The sequence below is a fragment of the Ursus maritimus genome, unplaced genomic scaffold, assembly GCF_017311325.1.
Source record: "Ursus maritimus isolate PB19 unplaced genomic scaffold, ASM1731132v1 scaffold_5, whole genome shotgun sequence".
Classification (NCBI taxonomy): Eukaryota; Metazoa; Chordata; class Mammalia; order Carnivora; family Ursidae; genus Ursus; species Ursus maritimus.
The window spans coordinates 82,414,829-82,422,197 of NW_024426663.1; the positions used below are offsets into that span (position 1 = coordinate 82,414,829).

At 41.6% G+C, this 7,369-nt stretch overlaps 1 long non-coding RNA gene across 1 annotated transcript; it reads left to right on the forward strand.

The window, feature by feature from the left end:
• The first annotated feature begins 1,253 nt into the window (after positions 1 to 1,253).
• LOC121100784 lies at positions 1,254 to 6,503 on the forward strand. The gene is made up of 3 exons (XR_005832612.1): positions 1,254 to 1,415; positions 2,045 to 2,140; positions 5,767 to 6,503. It is a non-coding gene; the product is annotated as an uncharacterized LOC121100784 (long non-coding RNA).
• Positions 6,504 to 7,369: the final 866 nt, after the last annotated feature.

Genomic DNA, 7,369 nt, shown 5'->3' on the forward strand with positions numbered 1-7,369 from the left:
GGTGTTTTCAGCACGCATCACCGTCTCAAGGCTTTGTCTTTGGGCAGCCTCTGGGATCAGGAAAGACAAGCAGAACCCACATTCAAGGACAGAGGAGAAGGGGTGAGGAGCCTGCGGGTGCCAGGGTCCAGCTGACAGGTTAGCTGGCAGAGTCATGTCTTTTCAATGACCTTTCCCAACACCACTTAAAGGTATTTTGGTTTGTAACCCCTAGTGGAGACCCAACTGAAATAACATGATGGAGTATTAAGAATCCCAGTTAATCTTTTTGTTCCTTTTACGTTAAGGGACAAAGAGAATTTTACTGTTCTGATATCTTCAATGCCATTGTTAAATGTCTAATGAAAATTGCTTTTGTATATGGACCAACAAAAAAATTTTCAAAACTTTTCAGTTTTTCAGACGTATCTGAGGGAGATTGGCTAGATACCTCAAAAGCCATCTTCCACATTAACAAATATTGCTAGTAGTCTGTCAATTTATCCCAAACTGGCTTTCTTAAAGCCAGTCGCATGATTACTAGCTTAGGAAGGACTCAGCAGCTTGGGATCTTGAGGATATGCCTTTGTAAAATGGGTTTATTTCCAATTTAAAACAAATCATAATAGGATTGTGGATTTGAATACATTGTGTTTCCCTTGGTATCCTACTTGATTTGAATACGTAACTCATTATCTCAAAGAGATCTTTATTTAATTCTGTACGGTAATGGCATTTCTTTGCCAGGTTTTTCATTAGGTAATGATAGCTTCTTTTCTCCCCACACTTCCCTTTTGTATGTCTATGCTTGACTTGGTAGTGTCACTTTCGCTGTATTGGTTTGATTTTTCAACAGCTGGTGCCAGCATTTTCACCAAAATCACCTGAACAACGTGGTGGGTTTTGTACTGCAGGGGAATGAGCCAGCTACACTTTTACAGGTTCTATTTGGGTTGGATTTCTCCGAAAAAGCATTTGAACCGTAAGTTAAAGAAAACTTTGTTTTAGGGCCTGAGTTGATCCTCTATTCCAGAGACTAGTGCTTGTCTCAAACATGCTCTTTGGCACTATTTGAACAAGCAGTAGGGTTGTAGAAAGCAAGAAAGATTAAGATTCAGAAGTCTCTTGTTGAGATTAGGTTTTGCCTCTGATTTTCTTTGATATTTGGGCAAATATTTATTGCAATTACAATCTGTATGTAGTTCCCAGGCTGATATTTCCTATTTTATTCGGGTTATGATGTTTTCAGTATCCTTTATGTAAGTCTGTTTTGGTCTCTTGACAGCATCACAAGATTGGACATTCTTAGAACAGTATCTGGAGCTGAATAGCAGTTGTCATCTTTAGAAGAGGCATGTGCTCCCCATTTTCCTTCCCATAGCCACTTCCAGTCTATTGGACTGTTTCATCCATTTACCACGGAGGGATTTGAGTTGGTGAGTCCTAATTTCCTTGGGTCTCCATTTTCTTTTTTGCTTTCATTTATCAAAGGCTACATATGTGCTAGGACCTACATCAATCATTATGCATGCATCATCCTTAATTCTCACAGTTCTGTGAGAGATATAAATATCTTCTGTACATAAGGAAACTGTGAGTAACTTGTCCAAGGGGTACAGCTAGTAAGTGGTGGAGCTGGAATTTCAGCACAGGTGAGCCTAAGGCTGGAGCTCTCAACATTTCAGCTTTGCTGTGTCTCTAACCTAACTACCTGGCAAGCTGTCACTAAACGTAAATAGATACAAGTACTTTGAAAAATATAAAGAACTTTCCTTTTCTGAGTTACACATTTTGTAATGTTTGTCTTTCATTAAATTATGATAGAGCCAAAGAAAATATCTGGGGTGGGATAAAGGTGGCTTCCTTGCTTAGTCACTTTTTTAATTACCTAGTCACTTTTACACGTGCAAGGAAACAGTCCTCATTTTGCAATACAAACAAATTAGGTCCAAAGACCCTTTCATAGCTGACAGCTCATAGCTGAGCTGACAATAAAAGTGCAAGTCTTTTACAATATTTTAATTGCTTTCAAACATTTTTATAAAAACTTGGTATGTATTTTCAGAAATTCCGCTTGCCACCTCCATCATCATTTTTCTAGCGATATTTATTGGACTGCAAAAGAAACAAACAACAGGGGATCTATCCAAGATGGTGGAAGGTATAGCTGTGACTCTAGTTGATGATTTGCTCATTCTAAAGGCATTATGGATATCTGTTATAAGTGGGTTTATCGGTCAAGTTTATTCTTTCAAACAACTAAGGTCAATTCTACAGCCTTAAACAGAAAAGCAATATGTTTTTAAAGAAAAAAATGGGTAAGTACCTAGGGAGAATAGATACTTGGAGCCATGTTCATGCCCCAGAAACCATCTTGCTAGGTGAAATAGCAAAGGCTGTCCTAGTATCACTCAACATTGGACTCTTACAAATTACTGTGAATAATTTTAGAAACTGTCAGTAGGTCTTTACTTGCAGAGTGGCACAGATGGGAAGGAAGATCTTGCCTTTGACTAATGTAAAGGACACCCATAATAATACTCACAGTGGGGGAATAGGCAGGAGAGTTTGGGTGCTGGCCATAAGAAATACCCACGATGGCAGTGTTTTTCAAATGTTGGGTTGTGTCCAGGAGTGATTGTACTGAACCTTCTGTTTTTGTAGGAGGAAGCAGGTAAGTGATGGAATAGAAAGAACTTACTAGAGTTCATTGGACATAATAGCTAAGTACGTTCAGTGATGCTTTTTTTGTGTGTGTTCAGAAATAATTGAATGATTAAACTGAGGAGACGCCAGAAAGTGGTGAGGAATAGCCAGTGATTCCTTCCTATCTCCTCTAGGACTGTGCTTCCTGCCTTTTCCTGTCTCAAAGACACCAAGCTTCTTCCTTTCCATTGTTCCCCTCTCTAATAGATACCTTATCTGACCTGCCTCTGTGTTGATTTGACCTCCACTGTATTTTAAACATCTTTAAGTAAATAACAGAGTAGTCATTACTAGATTCAGAGCTCATGTAAGACATAGCTTTGCAAAAGAAATCATCAGAAAAAAGAAATTTGATATGGCTCAAGAATATCGATTGTTGGGGATAATTGGGGGAGGATGGTAGTGGTGAGAGACGAGGCCAAGAGGTAGGGTAAAGCTTTGTCCTGTAGGCTGTAAATGTCATGCTAAGAACCTTGGATTTTATTCTGTAGACTTTGAGGAGTCAGAGGATTATGGCTAGTTCTCTATCCTCTTAGGATTTCCTTTGTTTCCCATCCTAAATATCAGAGTCCCAAAGCAAACTTTAGAAATATTTATCTGTCTCTCCAAGTTGACTTATCGCTCTTCTTTGGTTAACTCCTGTATCTTTATTTCTAGGTCTGATGTCCCAGATTCCAGGCTTGCATTTTCAGCTGCCTGCTGGATGGTGCCACTTGGATATTCCCCTGTCCCCTCAATCATAACATAGCTAAAAGCATTTTTCTCATCCTTAAATAATGTACAGGCTCCCATCTTCAAATCGCCTTTTCTGTTGGTATCATTTTTCTTTAAGACAACAATCTTTAATTTTAGAATTACTTTCCTTTTGGCTCCCTGTACCCAATCTGGATAGCTCCTTCCCTTTGCTCCTATGAGTAACTATTCATATGTCACTTCATCAGAGAGATCTTCCCTGATTGTAAAATAGATGACAGTAACCCTTCTCTTTCCCCAGTACACCCTCTCCTCTTTTCCCTCCTTTGATTTTCTCCACGGTCCTTATCCTTACCTGGCATATATTTGTTTATTGTTCATCTTCCCAACTAGAATTTCATTCTCCCAATGGAGAATTTTGTTGACTTTGTTCATTGAGGAATCTCTAGTGGCTAGAACAATGCCAGGCATATAATAAGTACTTAGTAAATATTTGTTGTCTGAATTGAATTATTCCATCACTGTGTTCTATCAGTTTTTCTTACAGACTGTTTAATATATTCCTTTTCCTCCATTCTTTCCACCATCTTGATTCAGACTCTAATCTTTTTTTTTCTTTCTTTCTTTTTTTTTTTTTTTGTTATCTTTTTTGGTCCAGAATTTCTGCAAAACCTTTTCTCATTTCTCTCCTCCATTTTCCACATTATCTCTGAGGTTGATCTTTCTTAAATACTGTTTGGTTATGCCATTTCCCATCTTAGGAACTTTCTGTTGCTCTCCATTATTTATTGAATAATGTACTAAAGTCCAAACTCTTGAGTCTAGCATTTGTAGTGGTCTATAATTCATTTTTATACTCCTCAACCTTGTTTCCTACACTGCTCTCCTACACAGACCTTTTTTTTTTTTTTCTCAGTTGGTCTAGTCACTACCATACCAAGTTTGCTTTGTACATTTCTGTCTTACCTGGAATCCCCTCTTTTCTACTTACAGTATTTTGACTTCTTTAGTTGCAAGGACCAGATACTCATTCAGGCCATCTTAAGCGAGAGGGATATTATTTAAAGGATGCATGTAGACTAGAAAGCCATCAGGAGTCTAAGTACCCTTTCATGGCATCTTCTCTGCTTTCTGTTCTCTTCTAACTTGTCAGTCCTCTGTATTTCCTAGTTTGATTTTGGAAGCAAGCAATCTGATCAGCTTAACTAATTGCCATTGTCCCTTTTGAGCATGTCTTGGCTAGGAATATCAACTTATTTGTCTACTTATAGATGGGTCTCTTTTTTTTCTCAAAGATTTTGTTTATTTAGAGAAAAGAAAGAGCATGAGTCGGGGGTAGAAGCAGAGGGAGAGGGACAAAGAGACTCCATGCTGAGCACAGAGCCCAACACAGGGCTCGATCCCAGGACCCTGAGATCATGACCTGAGCCAAAATAAGAGTCGGATGCTCAACCGACAACCACCCAGGCACCTGTAGATGTGTCTCTCTTAAGCCACTTCCCACTCTCAAACCAATTGGTGACCACTCCTGCTTAAAGAATAGGCTGATGGTTGAGCAAGTGGCTAGGGGTGGAATAGACTGAGCTAGAATGGGCTGTTAGGAGTGGCAGGCACTGTGATGGGCAGGTCTAAGACACAAACTTTCTAATTTCTGCTTTTTAGACTCAGCTAATCTTTTCCTCTGTTGAACCATCTCTTACCACCCCAGCCAGTGTATTCTTCTTCCTTTCTTTTATAGCTTTTATTATTATAACCCATTTGAGACTTAAATTCTCTTTGTGTTCCTCTAATTATATTACAATACAGGCTTCTTAAAGTTGGGGCTGGGGCTTATACATCTTTTGATCTTCACTGTGTTTACCTGACACAAGGTTTAGAAACATGTCCTTTGAGGTTTAGGTTAAACACACATATTTTCTTTTTTTTTTTTTTTTTAAGATTTTATTTTAAGAGGTAGAGACAGAGAGCACAACTTGGTGGTGGGCAAGGGGAGTGTGGAGGAGCAGAGGGAGAGGGATAAGCAGGCTCTGTGCTGAGTGCAGAACCCAATGTGGGGCTAGATCCCATGACTCTGAGATAATGAATTGAGCCAAAATCAAGTCAGATACTTAACCGACTGAGCCACCCAGGTGTCCTTTCTTTTTTTTTTTTTTTTAAGATTTTATTTATTTATTTGACAGAGAAAGCCATGTGAGAGGGAACACAAGCAGGGAAATTGGGAGAGGAGAAGCAGCGCTCCCAGCAGGAGGAGCCGATGAGGACTCGTCCATGACGCGGGATCACGCCCTGAGCCGAAGGCAGGCACAGCAACAACTGTGCCGCAGGCGCCCCCAGGTGTCACTGTAAACACACATTCTGACATACGTTTAATTGTTCTTTTTGTTTCAGGGTCTTTACCTTCTGCCAGTTCAAAGGTCAGCATTAACCTGCAGAATGACCTATCGTGCTTCAAAGTATGGCTCTAAGAAAGTGGGCTTAACCAGATGCCTTCTCACAAGGGAGGAAATGAAAACATTTCACTTTCCATTACAAAGGTTGGATTTTATATTTAATCTGAGGTTGGTAACAATGTAAGAATATTTAACAGTTTTCAAACTATTACTGTTGAAAGTTCATTTTTTTGGCTGCTTTCCAAATGACTTAGTCCATCTTCTATTAATAAGGAAACACTGTAAGAGTAGATGTGTACCGTGATTGGTAAAGTGATGATTTCAGGTAGTGCATAAACATGACCTTAAATATCATTGAAATATTCTGTGAGAAAGTTATTCCTTTTTCAGTTTTCTTTCTTTCCTCCTTACTCTATTAGAAGGAAGTCAGTATGTCTTTAACACTTCTCTAGTACTTCCAGTCTTCCTCTTACCCTGCCATACCCCATCTTCTTTTTCTTCAATGAATAGATCAAGTCTAGGCTCAGAGCCTTGGTCAGTTATGTAACAAGAATTTAATAGAAATGCTGTAATTTCAGCTTATTTTCTTTATTACCTCTTAATCATAGCAATAATGTTAAATTTCTTTAAAAAAAAAACCACTCTAGATTTATGCTAAAGGGGATGCTGGAGAGAGTTAAGATGGCAGAGGAGTAGGGGACCTCTTTTTCAGCCGGTCCCGAGTCGAGCTGGATAGGTACCAGACCAGCCTAAATAACCACGGAATCAGCCTGAGACGCAAGATGATGCATCTGGATCTCTACAAATGAACATCTCCAGCGCTGAGTATTGAGGTGCGAAGAGGGGAGCTATAAGGCTTGCACAGATATCGGAAGATAAGCGGAAGGGGAGAGGAGCCCGTTTCGGGCCCAGAGCGGAGCCACCTGCCGGGAGCGGGCGGACTCAGCCGGCACGCACCGCGAAATGCGGACTGAGACTGTGAGCCGTGAGCGAGCCACCAGGCATGCCGAGAACTCGGAATCCCGGGGTGCTCACGGATTCAGACTGAGACGGGAAGAGTCCGGAGACCGTGGGGCGGCTGGCACCGCACGGGAGCAGGGACTGGTCGACGGAAACAGCAGACGAGGACCTAGAGGGTCAGCGCCCAGGCTTCTCCGGAAATCGATCAAGGTGTGCTCCGGCTAGTGGACCGGGAGCCCGGGCTGCGGCGGCCGTGGTGGCGGCATGACAAGCAACTTCCCCGGCCCTGGAAGTGAGGGCAGCCGGTTGCGCATCCTGGGCGCTGCGAGGGTTGAGCAGCACCAACATAAAGAGTTAAAGTGGCCAGAACATAGTGAGAAGCGGGCATATCCCTCTGTCCTGTGACAGAGGCTGAAATTCAGCCCTGCTGCTCTGACCACTCAGAAGAGGCAAGCCGCGCCAGGGAAAGCCAGCCAGAGAACAAAAGCCTGGAAATACCGGCTCAGAGAGTGCCCATCCCCATCCTCCCTCGCAGGGGACACGGAGACTCTACCAAACAGGGTTGCCTGAGTATCGCGCGCGGCAGCCCTCCCCAGAAGGCAGGCTGAAAAATCAAGAAGCCTCACAACCCGGGCGCCTGG